At 42.7% G+C, this 20,000-nt stretch overlaps 1 protein-coding gene and 1 long non-coding RNA gene across 2 annotated transcripts in view; one reads left to right on the top strand and one right to left on the bottom strand.

Annotated features, from left to right (window-relative positions):
* Nucleotides 1–1,342, bottom strand: part of LOC123505877 — a 6,988-nt gene extending 5,646 nt beyond the window's left edge. The window contains exon 1 of the long non-coding RNA XR_006675285.1: nucleotides 977–1,342. This is a non-coding gene — a long non-coding RNA (uncharacterized LOC123505877). The remainder of the gene's footprint in view (nucleotides 1–976) is intronic.
* The window catches only part of LOC123505874 (protein gustavus-like), a 118,473-nt gene that overhangs the window by 7,818 nt on the left and 90,655 nt on the right, over nucleotides 1–20,000 (top strand).

The raw sequence follows: 20,000 nt of genomic DNA, 5'->3' as shown, positions 1-20,000 counted from the left end.
GAGATTGAAGGATAAAAGAGAAGGAAAGAAGGAAGGAGTAACTAGAGGAAGGAATAAGAGAAAAATGAAGCTAGGGAGTGAGTGAGTGAGTGAGTGAGTGAGTGAGAAAGTAGAAGAGTAAAGGCAGTGAAGGAGAGAGAGGTAAAGAAATGAGAGAACAAGAGAAGTAATGAGAGAGAATGAGTAAGGGAGTGCACAGCTTACCCACACCTTCACCCTTCACTGCGGGGTGCTCACTCACTCACCACCACCACCACCACCACACATACATGGGTGTCGCCTTGGGAAACTTAGGAGAGGTAGACTGTGGGAGCGGGGACGTCACCTTGCCTGTGTGTGTGTGTGTGTGTGTGTGTGTGTGTGTGTGAGGGTCTTTGCACCACCACCACCACCACCACCATCACAGCCTCAAGGCCAAAACGGTGTGGCTGTGAACGGTATAGTTGTGTGGCTGTGAACGGTATAGTTGTGCTGTGGTGAAACGGTGAGGCTGTGGTTGTGGTGTTGCTGTTAAGGGGGAGCCAGTGCTGTAGTGAGGCGATGTGGCTGTGTTATGAGTAGTGAGGCTGTGCGGATGTCTGTCAGTGGTATGGTGAGGCGATGTGGCTGTGGAGTGTGGCTTTCTAGCAATGCAGTGGTGTGGTGTAGCGGTGTGGGTGTGCTGGTGTGTGGAAAATGGTGTGGTAGTGGTGTGTTGTGGCGAGGGTGTAGCAGTGCTGTGGTGTAGCGGTGTGGCTGTAGAGTGTGGCTTTCTGATGATATTGTGGTGTGGTGAGCAGTTTAGCAGTGGTGTGGTGCAGTGGTGTGACTGCGCTCGGGTGTAGTGAGTAGTGTAGCAGTAGTGTGGCAGTGGTATGGTGTAGCAGCAGTGTAGCAGTGGTGTGGTGTGGTGGCATGGCTGTAGTGGTGGTGTGGGTTGCCAGGGTTGGGTTCAGTCCCGTGTATACCCTTCAGCTTTACCGTCACTGTACATTACCAAAGTTAACTACGGGTGTAACAGCCTCCACGCACGCCTCGCTCACTGCCGGCTGAATGTGCACTGGCCTCTTCCTGGGCTGGGCTGGGCTGGGCTGGGTTGTGACGGCTATATACTTATGTAGAGTACACTGGGAAAGGCTGTGTTGGTCTGGGAGAGGCTGGGAAGGTCTAGGAGAGGCTGGGAAGGTCTGGGAGAGGCTGGGAAGGTCTGGGAGAGGCTGGGAAGGTCTGGGAGAGGCTGGGAAGGTCTAGGAGAGGCTGGGAAGGTTTAGGAGAGGCTGGGAAGGTCTGGAAGAGGCTGGCAGGGATGTGGAGATAGGCTGGGTTAGTCAGGGAAAGACTGGGAGAGGCTGGGAGATATTGGTGCTAAAAACGATGTAGATAGCACACATTTCTGATTCTGTTAAGAAAGATGTAGATAGCACACATTTCTGCTGGCGATGCTAAGAACGATGTAGATTGCACACATTTCTACGGGCAGTGTTAGAAAAGACGCAGATGGCACACATTTCTGCTTGTGGTGTTTGAAACTATGTAGATAGCACACATTTCTGCTAGTGCTGTTAAGAAAGATGTAGATAACACACATTTCTGCTGATGGTGTTAGGAAAGACGTCGATAGCACAGTTTTTTTTTTTTATGTAAGAAGGAAAAAACTGCCCAAGAGTAACAAAAATAAATGAGAAGGTCCACTTAGTCGCCAGTCCCCTTACAGATCGGACAGGGTTAGCCAAAAGATAGGGATGAATGTCTAGAAACCTCCCTCTTAAATGAAGTCAGGTCATAGAAAGTTGGAAGTAAAGACACAGGCAGGGAGTTCCAGAGTTTAGGTTACATGCAGTACAACTCACGGATTTATAGTATTGGGAAGAGTAAAGAGAGAGTGTTGTATTCACTGTACTACGCTGCGTTAAGTGTACTAAAAGGTTACAGTACATCACACAAACTGCTATTGTCTCTCTGCTTTAAGGGATCTCCTGGGTTCAAAGGACCGCCGTGATACAGTGGAACCATGCGTGTTTTGGGGTCCGAGGGGTCTCCAAGCGCACGGGTTCGAATCCTGTCCACGGTCCGAGTGTTGGTTGGGCTTCCTCACTCGGGGCAACGATTTCCTAGTGGGTGGGCTTTGAGATAGGAGGTACCCTAAAAAAGTATTCCTTTTAGCCCATAAATTCCCGTGAAAAGCCCACATGGTATATATAAAAAAAAAAAAAAAAAACCGTATTGTAGCTTATTGATCATATGATTGATTTGGTGTGAATGATACTTGTTTTTCTATTGATCCACACGCTTATCAATACTAAGGCATAATAAAGTGTTTCCAGTGTTTATTACGTGGTGAGCTTATCGTTTTCCTCAAGGTCTGACTGCCACGCATTCAGACCGAGACCAAGGAGCCAGTATATAGTAGACAGACTATAGTTTTTTTTTTTTTTTTTTTTATGTAAGAGGGAGAACTACCAAGGGCAAAAAAAAAGGTGAATATTAGAAAAAAAAGGCCCACTTGGATTGTAGTAAAAGAATCAAATGAATTAGTAAAAATTTAGGGATAAATGTCTCGACACCTCTCTCTTAAAAGAAGATAAGTCAGGAAGATGGAAATATAGAAGCAGGCAGGGAGTTCCAGAGTTTACCAGTGTTAGGATTACCTTTATTTTTTTCTGCGCAAGAGGGACACTGACCAAGGGCAACGAGGAGTGGAAAAAAGGGACCCACGGAGAATGCCAGTCCCCAAAGAAAGGTCAGAAGGATCACCCAATGTTGGAGAGTAAGGTCCGTATTCAGAAACGCTTCGCTCGCTCTGCTCCCTCACCATGACTGTTTTCAAAGGCAAGGAAATGATTAGCGGGGTTTTCAAGAGAGTTTCTCCAGTAATTAAAGTAAAAATCTTGTCAATCTGCCTCAAGAGCCATTAAAACACCCTTAAAAACACTTGTATCGCATTGAAAAGGCTTGTATTCTAAAACGTTTTGCTCTCTCACCACGACTATTTTCTAAGACCACAAAGGTTATCAGTGGGATTTTCAAGAGTGTTTCTCCAGTAATTAATGCAGAAAACTTGTCAATCTGCCTCCAGAACCGTAAAAGCACATTGAAAAACACGTGTCAATTTAAATAAAGCCTTTTGCAATAGTGGAGGTGAAGCACAGAAGTGATTGAGAATACGAACCTGACTTCATTACCAGAACGCGTTTTTCATATTCTTTCTGCTTAGTATTTGGTGATTTTATACAGCATCAGAAACGTGTGTGGGGGTTAAAATAGTGAAGACTGGCCATTAATCTTCTGACCTCCTTAGACCCTTCCTAATGTCAATAAAATGGTCTAATCACACCTAAACTCACGATGAAAATGCAGTCCTGAAGAGGTTAATGTCTTGAAACCTTCCTCCTGAAAGAGTTCAAGTCACGGGAAGGAAGGAAGAGGAAATATAGAAGCAGACACCAGGCAGGGAGTTGCAGAGGTCACCAGGAATGCTGTAGATGGATTGGTGCTCTTACGGTGGTGGTGGTGGTGGTGATGGTGGTGGTGGGGGTGGTGGTGTACTCTTCATTAGGTGGTGTATTGGGTGTTAACGGCTACATACAGTACACTACCTGCTACTGATGGTGATGGTAGTAGTGGTGGTGGTGGTGGTGGTGGTGGTGGTGGTGTGAGGAATGGTGTGTGGATTCTCTCTCTCTCTCTCTCTCTCTCTCTCTCTCTCTCTCTCTCTCTCTCTCTCTCTCTCTCTCTCTCTCTCTCTCTCTCTCTCTCTCTCTCTCTCTCTCTCTCTGGCTCTGGCAGGTAGAGAGGCAGGGATGACCTTGAAACAGGGATCGAGTGAGGAAGCAAACCCACTGGACCTTTCTCCTCCTCCTCCTCCTCCTCCTCTTCTAACCATCCATGTATCCCTCCACCATCTCTCTCTCTCTCTCTCTCTCTCTCTCTCTCTCTCTCTCTCTCTCTCTCTCTCTCTCTCTCTCTCTCTCTCTCTCTCTCTCTCTCTCCGGACCTTTTCTTCATAAGCTTTCCATGTTCTTTCCTTTTCCAGAGCTTCCCTACAACCTTCCATACCTTTCCTTTTTAATGTCCCTCCAATATGCAAGAACCTTCCAAATTTTCCAGACCTTTACTTTGTTTTCTTCCATTACACAAGAACCTTCCACATATTTTAACCCTCCTTTCCTCTTGTTTTCCAGACCCAGAACCTTCCAAATTTCTTCAGATCTTTTCTTTGTTTTCCTTCAGTACACAATAGCCTTCCAAGAGCCTTCCAGATATTTTAACCTTCTTTCCTCTTGTTTTCCAGACCCTTCCTTTGTTTCCTCCTATACAAGAGAACCTTCCAGTTTTCCACTCAGCTCCCTCTCCACTTTCCCTTCCTCTCCACACCACAAAATCCTTCCACACATTTCCACTTCCAGCTTTCCAGACCATCCTCTCCTCCCTCCCCTTCCCTTTATTCCTCCAGGCCTTTCCACACTTCCCTCTCTCCCTCTCTCTGTTCCTCTCCCCTCCTCCCTCCTCTCCAGTCGTCCTCCTCTCTCCCTCTCCCTCCCTCCCTCCCTCTCACGGTACATTGTCCAACATATTTCGTGTCCAAACTCACTCCACCTGTACCTCTACTCCCTCCTCCTCCTCCTCCTCCTCCTCCTCCTCCTCCTCCTCCTCCTCCTCCTCCTCCTCCTCCTCCTCCTCCTCCTCCTCCTCCTCCTCCTCCTCCTCCTCCTCCTCCACTCTCCCTTTCCACCACCTCTCCTCCATCACCACACGCATGTAGCCCCGTTTCTCCTCCTCCTCCTCCTCCTCCTCCTCCTCCTCCTCCTCCTCCTCCTTCTCGTGCCTCACATATGTGGGTCCATTACGTGACACACACACACACACACACACACACACACACACACACACACACACACACACACACACACACACACACCAGGGGTTGATGGTGTTCCCTCCCCCACCTCGGCTTTTATTATCAGGACCCACGTTACATTTGTGACCGTCTCGCCGTATCCACCCCCGGCATTATCCAGCGTGGAGGTGTTACTTCATGGGCCTCGCTGTGTTGTTGTGCTCCTAGACGCTGTGCTGGGATGGTGGGCTCCTGTCAATACTGTTTGTCAGGTCCACACTTATAAAGAGTTGGGTTTCTAGGCGTGTTTCATGTATTGGTGGTGTAGTGGCATTGTTTAACCGTTTCAGTACTGGGATGCGTTTTTACTACGAGTTTTGGGTATGACCAAACGATTTTATTGACATTAGGAAGGGTCTTTGGAGCTCAGAAGATTAATGGCTACAGTCTTCACTATTTTAATCCTCACATAAGTTTCTGAAGGTTTATAAAAAATCCAAATAGTAATCAGAATGAATAAGAAAACGTGTCATGGTAATGAAGGGATTAACGGCTTCTAGAATGCTGTAGACTGTCCTTTAGTGCGTTAAAAGTCATGGGTTTATTTTGGAATCGTTCGTTTATCATTGTAGAATCTTATGAAAAAGCTCTGTAGTGTGTTAAAAAGTTATTATTCGTTTTGGAATCGTTTAATTATCTGGTTTAAAATCGCCGTTTATTTTGTAATCGTTTATTTATGACTGTTGAACGCAATGAAAACATCTGTAGTAGACATTGCTGTACTCTTTATTAGGTGTATTGGGCTGTTTTATTGACTCGTTCAATTATTGTGTTAAAAGTCATTGTTTATTTTATAATCGTTCATTTATCACTGTTGAACATAATGAAAAGATCTGTAGTAGGCAATGCTGTACTCTTTATTAGGTGTTGTATTGCCATGTTTAAACTCGTTCAATTATCGTGTTAAAAGTCATCATTCATTTTGGAATAACTTCATTTTCGTGCTTAAACTCATTATTTATTTTAAACTCGTTCATTTATCGTGTTAAAAGTCATTGGTCATTTTATAATCGTTAATTTATCATGTAGAACAATATGAAAAGCTCTGTAGCATGTGAAAGGATTGTTCACTTATCACTGTAGATTACTATGAACAGTTCTGTAGTGTGTTCAAAGTTTTCGGTCGTTTTATAATCGTTCAGTTATCGTGTTAAAATCATTGTTCATTTTTTTTCGTTTATTTATCACTGTAGAACGCTATGAAAAACTTTATAGTGTGCTAAAAGATCGTTCACGTATCACTGTAGATCGCTATGGAAACCTCTGTAGTGTGTTAAAAGTTGTCAGTCATTTTGGGATCGTTCAATTATTTCTGAAATCACGTGACCATCTAAGCAAATTGAAAGACCTTGGACATGCTTATTCGGGTTCTAGGGGTGTTTAATCGATTGATGGTGTAGAATCTTTGTTTAACTTTTACTGGAACTATACTAACAGTTTTTAGAATTTCAATAGCATCTACTACTGCATGTTAAAAGTTACTGATCATTGGAGAATCATTGTTTGACTTTTGCTAGAGCCATATGAGCAACCATAAAAATTCTAATGATGTCTAATAAAGCATGTAAGAAATAACTGGTCAGTATATAATCGTTGTTGAACTATTACTAGAACCAGATGAACATTTCTGGAAATTCATAGACAACAAAGGAAGGTTAGTCAGGTTCTCAAGTGTTGTTTAAAGTAGTAATGGTTTAAAATCTTCAGCTCTTACTTGAACCATACAAATATTTTTCTTTAGAATTCCAATAGCGTCTACTACTGCATAGTAAAAGTTGTAAAAGTCGTTGATCATTTGAGAATCATTGTGTAACTTTTACTATAATAGATAATGTAAGAAGTAGCTGGCCAGTGCATAATCGTCATTGAACTATTGTTAGACCCAGATGAACATTCCTGGAAATTCAAAGGCAACAAAGAAAGATTAATCAGGTTTCCAAACGATGTAATGGCATTAAATCTGTTTTAACTCTTACCGGGAATATACAACCAGTTTTTACAACGTCAATAGCATCCACTACAGCATGTTAAAAGTAGTCAACCATTGCCGAATAACTGATTTTTTTTTTTTTTCTAGAGCCATATGACCAATGCTGATAGTTATTTGAGTCCACACGAAAGTTTGGTGTGTTGATGATCCGAAAAATCTTAGTGTGATTGCTACTAGATCTGACAATACAAACAGCGTTGAAAATCTCACTTTTCATGTTTGAAATAGTTGTTACTGAATCGTTCTTTTATAGCTAATCGTATGAACGTCCTTGAAAATTGAACAGGTACAGAGATGACAAATCGGGTTTCCATCGTTCAAAAAATCATCATTTAACTGTTACTAGATCTGTTAATACAAACAGTGTTGAGAATTTCACTGAACCATGTTTGAAATAGTTGTTGCTGAATCATTCTTCTTTTTATAGCTAATTATATGAATGTCCTTGAAAATTGAATGGTTACAGATGATGAATCGGATTTCCATGGTTTTTTTTTCTTTTGTATATAATAGAGGAAAACTGGCTAAGGACAACAGAGAGAGTTGAAAATAAAATAAAAAAGGCCTAGTTAGTTGCCAGTCCCGTGCAGGTCTGAGAGAGAGTTAGCCAAAAGAAGGGGATAAGTGTTTGATCTGATGATGGTTCAAAGTAGTTTAACTTTTATCTCATCCTTTCAAACAGTCCTGAAAATTCCGCTTAAGTCCTTCAGTACCGCGCCACGCTTTCACATACATTCTGGTTACTATTTTGGCGATTTTAGATAGCTTCAGAAACTTACGTGACGATTAGAATAGTAAAGACTCTGGCCATTAATCTTTTGCCCTCCACAGATACTTCTTAATTCAAATAAAATAGTTTAATCTTACCCAAAACTCAAGGTGAAAATGTGTCTCAGTACTGAAAGGGGTTAAGCCTTGTAACAACCAATCACTGTGGAATCATTATGCCACTATCAACACGGCCACATGAACGCCACTCAGTAGTCGAAGGCCACTTAAATAATTAATCGAGTTCTTACGGATGTTTGATTTATAGGTGGCGCAAAATCATTATTTGATTAACTCTCACTAGAACTAAACGAACACGCCAGAAGATTTAAAGGCCACACGGAGATGGTCAAGGATGCTTCTTTTTTTTTCTGTCAGTAGTATAAAAATCATTGTTGTTTTGACTTTTACGTGTTCCAACAGTAGTATCACCAAAGCTTGTTTAATGTAGTCCAGGTGAAGGATCCTTGCCGAGTCGTTGTTTAACCCCTTCAATGCTGGAATACACTTTTACCTTGAGATTTGTGTACAATTTGAACATTTTATTGACATTAGGAAGAGTCTGTGGAGGTCAGAAGATTAATGGCCAGTTTTCACTATTTGAATCTCCCACATGAGTTTCTGAAGCTGTATAGAATCACCAAATAGTAAGCAGAATGAATATGGAAACGCGTCATGGTACTCAAGGGGTTAAATATTACTGGAGCCGTGTGAACTGAAAATTGAAAGGCCTTAGAAGTGATCAGCTGGGTTCCTATGGCTTTGATATCGTGATGGTGCTGTGTAGGATCTGAATGTATGTTTTTTGTTCCACGTCCTTGCTTTGGTGAATAGGAAACAACACAGTTTCTTCTTCTTCTTCTTCTTCTTCTTCTTCTTCTTCTTCTTCTTCTTCTTATTATTATTATTATTATTATTATTATTATTATTAGTAGTAGTAGTAGTAGTAGTAGTAGTAGTAGTAGTAGTATTCTCGTGTATCTATCAATCTATCCATGTCTTTACGTAATCTCTCTCTCTCTCTCTCTCTCTCTCTCTCTCTCTCTCTCTCTCTCTCTCTCTCTCTCTCTCTCTCTCTCTTTTTCCTTCTTTTCTTCATCTTTTGCTAATATATTTACATACAAAGGAGATTTCATGAAGAAAAAGCCACAATGAAATGTCAGGCGAGTGGGACAGGCGGTGTGGCGAACAAGACGTGTTGATTCTTGTGGTAAAAGAGTAAAGATCAGATGAAAGATCACGCCGCGGTATTGCTGCTTGCCTTGGCCAGCGGCGCGCCAGGGATCAAGGCTGCTTGTTAACTCATACGGACATAATTGCAAGTAGTGGATCTTTGTACGGGATTTGAGGATGTTGTCATGTTTAGCTGATACACTACTGCTTCTATTATTACTACTATTGTTACTACTACTAATGCTGCTGTTGCTGTTGCTGTTGCTACTACTACTACTACTACTACTACTACTACTACTACTACTACTACTACTACTACTACTACTACGATAACGTCAACTACAACACCACCACATGATACATCAACTACAACAAACTACTACTACTACTACTACTACTACTACTACTACTACTACTACTACTACTACTACTACTACTACTACTACTACTACTACTACTACTACTACTACTACTACTACCACCACCACCACCATCACGATAACATCAACAGCAACAACAACAGTAATAATAATAATCGTAATAACAATAAGAACACCACCACCACCACTCATTCCATAGCGCCCAGAGACATATATAGACATCTCAAGTTCTCAACAGCAAAGGATAGAGGGAAAAACTGATACTGATAAATGCCAACATGCCTTTGTCGCTGCTTAGAGTGTGTGTGTGTGTGTGTGTGGCGCGGGGAAATATCAGTCTGAGTGCGTCACAAAAGCAAACAAGTGCAGTGAGGAAGGAAGCACAAAGGGAACATTACAAGAACGGGTGAAGAGAGACGCACATACACACGATACGATACCTGTAGATAACCTTAATTTAGCTTATATTTTCTTCTTTTGTTTCGTTATTTTCTGTGTTAATTGTGAGTCATCTTTAGCGTCTGTGTTTCCATCTTCCTTTGACCTGAACTCATTGGATTCAAGAGGGAGGTTCCGGGACATTTGTTTATGTTATTCATTCTTTTGTCTCTCTCTCTCTCTCTCTCTCTCTCTCTCTCTCTCTCTCTCTCTCTCTCTCTCTCTCTCTCTCTCTCTCTCGGACCTGCTCGAGAACTGGCGTCAAAGTGGGCCTTTTCGTTTATTAGTTTTTGTGTTGCCCTTGGCCAGATTTCCCTTCTTACATAAAAAAAAAGTAATTTATTTTATGCTGAAATTGTTCTTTAATCATGTGAAAAACGAGATACAGACACGTTGGTCTAAAAATTCTAAATGCTGTAATAAATTGACTACTTGTGAGCTGCTGTGCTTAAAAACAAATGGCACACTTTTAACCACTTCAGTATCATGACACGTCTTCATATTTATTCTGCTTATTATTTGGTAACTTTATACAGCGTCAGAAACCTATAAGGATTAGAATAGTGAAGCCTGTTGCCTTTAATCTTCTGATCTCCATAGACCGTTCCTAAAGTAAATAAAATCGTCTAACTATACCCAAAACTCATGGTAAAAATGCGTCCCAGTACTGAAGGGATTAATGTGGTACAGTGGAACCATGCGTGCTTTGGGGTCCGAGGGGTCTCCAAGCACACGGGTTCGAATCCTGTCCACGGTCCGAGTGTAGGTTGGGCTTCCTCACTCGGAGCAACGGCTTCCTAGCGGGTGGGCTTTGAGATAGTAGGTACCCCAAAAAGTATTCCCTTTAGTCCAGAAATTCCCGTGAAAAGCCCACATGGTATAAATGATAATAATAAAAAAAAGGAACATTGTCATCCTTCCTGAAAACATCCTTGAAAATTCTCATAACTTCCAGTAGAACCTGTAAGAATAAGAGTAAGTAATGATGCCTTTCAGAACACTAACAACTTACAATGCCAGAGCCTGTAGGAAGTACATACGCATTAACCGACCTCCCCCGCACCAGTACTGAGACGCATTTTTTACCTTGAGTTTTGGGTATGATTAGACGATTTTATTTACATTAGGAAGGGTTTATGGAAGTCAGACTATTCTAATCTCCACATAAGTTCTGAAGCTGTATAAAATCGCCTAATAGTAAGTAGAATAGATATGAAAACGTGTCATGATACTGAAGTGGTTAAAATTTGACACTTCAACATTGTGATAGCTTTCTCTAGAGCTCGTTAATAAGAAACCAAGGTGATACGCTAGTAAACACCAATACCTTCCAATGCTACGAGGCTGATGGAAGTGGTCAGGATTGCGTAGACATCTGCAAAACACTGATTACCTCCACTCAAGTCGGTTAGAAGTCGAGATTACTAATTACTTCCACCAGAGGCTGTAGAAAGAAGTCAAGATTATGTGCCTGAACACTCTAAATACCCCCAAAGGTAGACACTGTTGGAACTAATGGAGAATACAATCAGATCAGTCACTTTAGTTACACTTAAACACATGGACACTAAAATAGATCCTTTCTTTTTAATGTAAGAGGGGATAACTGGCTAAGGGGACATAAAACGAGAGAAAAAAAAGCCGACTTAATTGTCAGTTTCCTTGCAGGTCCGAAAGTTAGCCAAAAAAAAAAAAAAAGGATAAATGTCTTGAAACCTCCCTCTTAACTCCTTCTGTACTGGGGCGTATTTTTACTTTGAGTTTTGTGCACGAGTTGACCATTTTATTGACACTAGGAAGGGTAAATGGAGGTTAGAAGAGTAATGGCCAAAGTTTTCACTATTTTAATCCTCACATAAGTTTCTGAAGCTGTATAAAATAACTAAATAGTAGCCAGAATCCATATGAAAACATGTCATACTATTGAAGAGGTTAAATGGCCGCCGTGATGCAGTGGAACCATGCATGCCTTGGGGTCCGAGGGGTCTCCAAGCGCACGGGTTCGAATCCTGCCCACGGTCGTATTGTAGGTTGGGTTTCCTCAGTCGGGCAACAGTCTCCTAGCAGGTGGGCTTTGAGATAGGAGGTACCCCAAAAGTATCCCCTTTAGCCCATAAATTCCCGTGAAAAGCCCACAAGATATAAAAAAAATGGTCAAGTCATAGGAAGTTAGAAACACAGAAGCAGGCAGTGAGGGAGTTCCAGAGTGTACCAGAGAAGGCATGAATGATTGAGAGTACTGGTTAACCCCTTCAATACCGAGACACATTTTACCTTGAGATTTGTGCACGATTAGACCATTTTATTGACATTAGGAAATGTCTATGGAGGTCAAAAGATTAATGGCCACAGTCTTCACTATTTTAAATCACCCACATGAGTTTCTGAAGCTGTATACAATCACCAAATAGTAAACAGCGTGAACATGGAAACGCGGCATGGTACTGAAGGGGTTAAACTCTTGCATTACAGAGTTGGACTAAATAGATAAACCATTTAGAACACATGAACACCAATAGACTTTCCAGTAGACCACGTGAGAAGACACAACTAATGAACCCCACCAGACTAACCATACTAGACCCTATTAGAAGCAGACAACGGTAACACACTCAAGGTTTTTTTTAGAGAATAGGAGCCTTGTAGTCTAGTGAGCCAGGCATTAGCACAGAAGGAAGGACCCACTCACCGCGGCGGAGGGAACATTCTCAAACACCAATTTCACACTTCCTACTAACACACCCACGCGCCTTGCAACCTCCTCCCACATTGGCTGTCCAGACGCCCACTGCTCTGTGATTGGTCAGGAGTCGCCAGCGGGTGTTGCAATGGACCAATGACTGCAAGGGATTCATTACTGTTGTTATTATAGTCATTTCGCTGTGTGTGTGTGTGTGTGTGTGTGTGTGTGTGTGTGTGTGTGTGTGTTCGTAAAGGGAGAGAAAGTGAGGTGAGAAGAGAGGATCTATTTGAGAGAGAGAGAGAGAGAGAGAGAGAGAGAGAGAGAGAGGAAGAGGTCGAAATTCTCTCTCTCTCTCTCTCTCTCTCTCTCTCTCTCTCTCTCTCTCTCTCTCTCTCTCTCTCTCTCTCTCTGTGTGTGTGTGTGTGTGTGTGTGTGTGTGTGTGTGTGTGTGTGTGTGTGAGAGAGAGAGAGAGAGAGAATATTTCGCCTCTCTCTCTCTCTCTCTCTCTCTCTCTCTCTCTCTCTCTCTCTCTCTCTCTGTGTGTGTGTGTGTGTGTGTGTGTGTGTGTGTGTGTGTGTGTGTGTGTGAGAGAATATTTCGCCTCTTTCTCTCTCTCTCTCTCTCTCTCTCTCTCTCTCTCTCTCCTCTCTCTCTCTCTCTCTCTCTCTCTCTCTCTCTCTCTCTCTCTCTCTCACACACACACACACACACACACACACACACACACACACACACACACACACACACACACACACACACACACACACACACACACACACACACACACACACACACACACACAGTCACACGCGGGCTCAGAAATAAAATGAGTTAGAGCAAGGCTAGATAAGACGAAGGGAAATTCCTTGCCCAGCACCTCAACTCGCTAAAATAACTCCTCGCCAACTCACACTTCAGTTCGTGGGCGGTGTGGTGGCGGCGGCGGCAGCGGTGGTGGTGGTGGTGGTGGCATGGTGACGAGGCAGCAGCTGTACTCTATAACCACACACTGTAGCCCCTCACTGCACCATACCTCACCTCACCTCACCTCACTGCACCACACAGCGTTAGTAGCTCATTTCATCTCATCTTGATATGTTATGCTCGGCCAGTTTGTCTTGAGTTTTTTTTTTTTTTTTCCTTCGTGTTCCTTTCTCTTTCCTTTCGTGTGTGTGTGTGTGTGTGTGTGTGTGTGTGTGTGTGTGTGTGTGTGTGTGTGTGTGTGTCTCTCTCTCTCTCTCTCTCTCTCTCTCTCTCTCTCTCTCTCTCTCTCTCTCTCTCTTTTCGTCCCTTACCTCAGCGCGGCGTGAACACACCATCTCTTATACACCACAAAGTACTCGTCCTCTCTCTCTCTCTCTCTCTCTCTCTCTCTCTCTCTCTCTCTCTCTCTCTCTCTCTCTCTCTCCGCCCACGCCCGCTGACTGTGTGCGGAGAGAGAGAGAGAGAGAGAGAGAGAGAGAGAGAGAGAGAGAGAGAGTTAAGAAAAAAAAGTGAAGCTGGGAATATCAGCTGATTCCTTAGTGTGACTCCGGCGGCCGTGGCGGGCGGGAGCAAGGCAGCAGTGTGGAGGGAGTGTGTGTGTGTGTGCGTGTGTGTGAGGTGTGTGCGCGCGGCGGCTGTGGCTGTGGCGGTGGCGACAGTGCTCTCTCCGCGGGTGCATGTGCATGTGCGTGTACATGTGTGCGCACTTCGCTGGCTACTTACTCCTGCTGGCGGCGGTGGTGGTGGTGGTGGTGATCGGCAGTAGCAGTGGTTGGTGTGGCAGTGGTGGTGATGCTGGTAGCCGTGGTGGTGATGGTGGTGGTTGTTGCCAGCTCGTAGGACCTGAGTGTGGAATTGACCGTCTCACTCTCCGGCCTGCTGTCTCTCCACTTTTCGCTGCCTGCCTTCCATTCCCGCTGGGTGTGCTGACTTCAGGGGACTCAGCACTCAGCACAGGCGCCTCCCTCAGCCCCGAACAGCAGCAGGGCGGGCGTGAGGCGCAGGCAACACTCAGCACCTCTCCTTTTGTTTCTGTTGTCTGACACTCACCACTGACTGACTGTCCGCCGAGCATCGCCTTCACTGGAACCCAATGTGAGCCTCGTGTGTGTGTGTGTGTGTGTGTGTGGCAGGATGTTTGTTTATGTGTTGTGTTTATTTATTGTTTTTTTTCTGCCTTTTGTTTATTGTTTATTGTTTACAGATAATAATTGTTATTTGTTTGTGATGCCACGTTTGACACAGAGATTAAAGTGACATGGCTTTTATGTTACTGTTCACACACACACACACACACACACACACACACACACACACACACACACACACACACACACACACACACACACACACACACACACACACAGTAATATATTCCACAGAGGTACTGATCTGCATCTCAAACTGCATTTCGTTGCATCACAATCTTCTATCGTTTACGTGTGTGTGTGTGTGTGTGTGTGTGTGTGTGTGTGTGTGATATTGTACCCTGTCAACTGTGTCTGTGAAATGCCCACGTAGTTTTAGTTTGACATTTTGATGAATAATAAATGGTTGACTTTCTCGTTTTTACATATTCGTCTTTCTCTGGACTCCTGACATTCTACATTTTTTAATATTTTTTTTTACTTATTTTTTTTCTAATATTAATCCCTTCAGTACCGTGACGGGTTTTTATATTCGTTCTGCTTACTATTAGGTGATTCTGTACAGCTTCGGAAACTTATGGGGGGGTTAAAAATGTTGAAGATTCTGTACATACAATCTTCTGACCTGCATAGACCCTTCCTAATGTCAATAAAATGGTCTAATCATACCCAAAACTCATGGTAAAGATGCGTTCCAGTACTGAAGGAAAAAAAAAAAAAAGGACTGTCTCTATAATATATTCATTTGTGGGTTAGTGAAATTGAAAGTACAAAGGAGAATGAATGCTTTACTAGAACAAATAAATAAACTTAATCAGAATAGAAGCTTGTACTGACACACACACACACACACACACACACACACACACACACACACACACACACACACACACACACACACACACACACCAAAAACGTAATAATTAGAACACAAAGAAGAATTATATTAAAAAAATGTCAATAAAATCTATGAACCATACGTAATTCTCTCTCTCTCTCTCTCTCTCTCTCTCTCTCTCTCTCTCTCTCTCTCTCTCTCTCTCTCTCTCTCAGCAACTTATCATGTCCTGTCAGCCGTTGATCGAGCTGTCCGTCATTCGAAAAGTTGTTGTGTTGATGTCTGCGTTTCATCTCTTCGTTAATAAGTATTCTCCTCCTCCTCCTCCTCCTCCTCCTCCTCCTCCTCCTCATGCATAACACTCATCTGCGCTTCACCTCCACTATTTCAAAAGGCTTTATTTAAATTTACACGAATTTTTAAGGTATTTTTTACGGTTCTAGAGGCATAGTGACAAGATTTCTACATTATTATCTGGAGAAACACTCTTGAGAAACCCGCTTATCACCTCTGTGGCCTTGGAAAATAGTCGTGGTGAGAGAGCAGAGCGTTTCTGAATACAAGCTGCCCATATCTTGAAACACCCGCGCGTCACAGGACCTTCACTGTTTTCAAAGGGCTCTAGTTGAAGTGACACGGGTGTTTAAGAGTGCTTCTGTAATTCTAGTCATACGTTAACAATTTATCTGCATTATCAACGGAACAAATACTCTTTAGAACTCAGTAAATCGTGTCTGTGGTCTTTGAAAATGGTCGCGGTGAGGAAGTTATGTATGGCAGGTGATATAGAGTAAGAAGGGGAGGAAAGGGCGAGCAGATGGAAAAGAGGAGGACTGAGTGGTATGACGAAGGAAAAACATGGAGAGAGAGAGTTGGTGGGAGAGACAATAGAAAGAAAGGAAAACTGGTATTGGAAGGAGGAAAGAAAGAAAGGAGAACGGAGTGGTATGAAGGAAAAATTGAGAGAGGAATTGGTGGGAGAGAAAATGCAAAGAAAAGAAAGGAAGGACAGAAAGAAATAGAAAAAAAATGAAGGAAACTGGAAACAAAAACAAGAATGGTGAAGAAATTGTAATATGAGGAAAGCACGGAAAGGAAAAGAGAGGTAGACGAGTAAATCAGAAAGGAAATAGAAAGAAAAGAGATAAGGATGACATAAATGAAGAAAAATATAATGGAAACTGGTATATATAAGACATGAAACAAAGAATGGTATAGGAGGAGAGAAAAAGAGGTGAGGATGACATAAATAAGACAAATATAATGGGAACTGGTATAGAGAGGAAACAAAGAGTGGTGTAGGAGGAAAGGAAGGACAGAAGGATGGCATGTAAGGAAAACAAACTTAATAGAAAAAATAGAAACTGGTATATATAAGATGAAACAATAATGGTGTAACAGGGAAGCACAGAACAATGGAAGGGAGGTTAAGGAAATAAAGAGAGTTAATTCAGAGATAGTGGGTGATAAGATAAAGAAGAGAAAAAGGAAAAGAAAAAGAAATAAGAGAAATGTTAGTATATTTTGTCATTTATTTCATTTATTTATTTATTTATGTATGTATTTCAAAGGTGTAGATAGATAGGTTAAGGTCTTGAGAGAGAGAGAGAGAGAGAGAGAGAGAGAGAGAGAGAGAGAGAGATTACTTGTTTACTGTTGTTGTTGTTGTTGTTGTTGTTGTTGCAATCTTTACAAATAAAAAAAATACAAGAAAAGAATAAGAAGCAAAAAGGAAATAGCCACTACTACTACTACTACTACTACTACTACTACTACTACTACTACTACTACTACTACTACTACTACTACTACTCGTAATTTGTTCAATATACACACATAAGGCACCGAGATATTTATAGTAGTAGTGGTGGTGGTGGTGGTGGTGGTGCTGTTAGTGGTGGTGGTTGTCTTTGTACTCATATGCGTGGGTGGGTGGGTGGTTTAGTAGCTGTGTGTGTGTGTGTGTGTGTGTGTGTGTTAAATGCTTTAGTAATCTTATCCTTAGCCACAGTACTGGATGATGAATCTCTCTCTCTCTCTCTCTCTCTCTCTCTCTCTCTCTCTCTCTCTCTCTCTCTCTCTCTCTCTCTCTCTCTCTCTCTCTCTCTCTCTCTCTCTCTCACTGATGCCTTCGTTCTACTACCACTACTGCCACCACCACCACCACATGGAGGTATCAGCGTGACGTGCACTCCGTGAGTCACACTTTGGCTGTTCCTAAGAGTGTGCCACAGATGTGATCACCCTTTTTCTTGTGGCCTCCTCCTCCTCCTCCTCCTCCTCCTCCTCCTCCTCCTCCTCCACTTGCTCTATTCTTTCACCCCCAGCAGTGACTCCCTCTTACTTCACTTTCTTCGTTTTCCTCCTCCTCCTCCTCCTCCTCCTCCTCCTCCTCCTCCTCCTCCTCCTCCTCCTCCTCCTCCTCCTCGTTGTAGTTTTCACTTTGTAATTCATTTATTCTCGTATATGTTGTTGTTGTTGTTGTTGTTGTTGTTGTTGTTGTTGTTGTTGTTGTTGTTATTATTATTATTATTATCATTATTATTATCTTTGTGTGTTTTATTTACATTATTAATTATCCATCGCGTGTCTGGAGCTCAACACACTCCCCTCCCTCTCCCTCCTCCCCATTTTCCTCCCCCCTTTCTCTCTCCCCTTTTCCCCTTCTTCCGTGTGTCATCCCCTCGTTCCCACCATCCTCTCTCTCTCTCTCTCTCTCTCTCTCTCTCTCTCTCTCTCTCTCTCTCTCTCTCTCTCTTCCTTCCCTTCCTCTCTCTCCTTCCTTCCTTCGCTCCTCTCCCTGTCTCCTCTTCCTACTCTTCCTTTTATCTCTCCCCATATGTAACACCTCTCTCCTCCTCCTCCTCCTCCTCTTCTTCCTCCTCCCCTCCTCTTCCTCCCCTTCCTCTCCCCTTCCTCCCCTTCCTTCCATCTCCGTGCATGCAATATCCTCTCCTCCTCTCCCCTCTTCCCTCTTCCCTCTCTTCCTTCCTCCTATACTCCCTCCCTCCGCTCCCCTCCTCCTCCCTCTCCTCCCCTCCCTCCCTTCCCTCGTTCAGTCATGCAAGTCATACATTTCTCTCTCTCTCTCTCTCTCTCTCTCTCTCTCTCTCTCTCTCTCTCTCTCTCTCTCTCTCTCTCTCCGATTTTAGTGAGAGATTAACAGGATTTCTACATTACTATAGAAAGAAATAGTCTTGAGAGAGAGAGAGAGAGAGAGAGAGAGAGAGAGAGAGAGAGAGAGAGAGAGAGAGAGAGAGAGAGAGAGATTGCAAATAAATAGATAAGAGGGGTGTTGATTGATAAAGAAGAGGAAGAGAGGAAAAGAAGATGGAAGAGGAGAGAAAAGAAAAAATGATGAAAATAGATAAAGAGGAGGAGGAGAAGAAGAAGAAGAAGAAGAAGAAGAAGAAGGAGAAAGGTGATGAAAACCAAGAAGAGAAAAATAGGAGAGAGAGAGAGAGAGAGAGAGAATGGTAAATAAAAAGAGAAAGAAGGAAAGAAAAATAAATAGAGAAACAAGAAGAGCAAATAATGAATGTTCTGGTGTATGAGGTAAGAGGAGGTGACTTGTGGTGTTGTGTGGTGTTGTGTGGTGTTGAGTGGTGTTGTGTGGTGTATGGTGTTGTGTGGTGTTGAGTGGTGTATGGTGTTGTGTGGTATTGAGTGGTGTGTGTGGTGTTGAGTGGTGTTGTGTGGTGGTGTGTGGTGTTGAGTGATGTTGAGTGGTGTTGTGTGGTGTTGAGAGGTGTTGGGTCACTGTAACACCGAGACACTGCTGCGGGGTGGTGCTCTGTGGTGGTAGTGACACAGTACCACCCCTCCCCCCCACCGACTTCACTCCCTTAGGAACACAACCCCCCCGTCTCCTCCTCCTCCTATTAACATTTTCCTGTTAGTGTTCCTCTGTTACTCTGTTTAATATGTTTCTCTGTTCTTCTAAAGCAGGGGTTTTCAACCTGGGGTACGCGTATCCCCAGGGGTACTTGAGAGGAATTTTTTGGGTACGTGGCAGGTTTCTCAAAATACTTCAGCTTTGAATAACTGTAAATTTGTTTATAGTATACAATATGGCCTACATGTGCTAGGCTGGATGTGTCCTTCACTAGGACCAGGACACGTTAACAACGTTAACAAGGAAACTCTTGGAGTTATATCACTCGAGAGGAAGCGCTCTTGGATTACAGTTGCCACACAACCTTGCAAACCTATATTTGTTCCGATTTATTATTTTATATGTTATTCACACACACACTGACTTATTTATCACTATCACTAGTTACAAGTTGCAACTAGCTGGAAGCAACACTAGTTCACTGCCATAATGATCGAAAATTGTCTGATATAGTTCCTTTTTGGTAAATGTATTACATGTTAGTCACATATAGTGTCTCCCTGTGAGGTACCAGTTCCTATCGACACTACCTCATAGAAACATACTAATATTAATTAAAAATTTTGTCTGCTCCACATATATAACACAAATTAAACTTAATAAACTAAGTCAATAAACCATGCATTTATTCTTACCCTTCCTGACGTTGCATTGTGGGAAAGGGATACGTGATCAATACTGAAAGACTTCGAGGGGTACATAAGATTAAAAAGGTTGAGAACCCCTGTTCTAAAGTATATATTCTGAAACACTTTCGCGCCTCACAGCGACTTTACTATTTTCAAAGGGCTCTAGTTGAAGTGATACGGGTTTTAAGGTGTTTCTG

Source organism: Portunus trituberculatus, chromosome 18 (genome assembly GCF_017591435.1).
Source record: "Portunus trituberculatus isolate SZX2019 chromosome 18, ASM1759143v1, whole genome shotgun sequence".
NCBI lineage: Eukaryota > Metazoa > Arthropoda > Malacostraca > Decapoda > Portunidae > Portunus > Portunus trituberculatus.
Note: the sequence above shows the minus strand (reverse complement) of the source record. Positions and strands in the feature narration are given on the sequence as shown.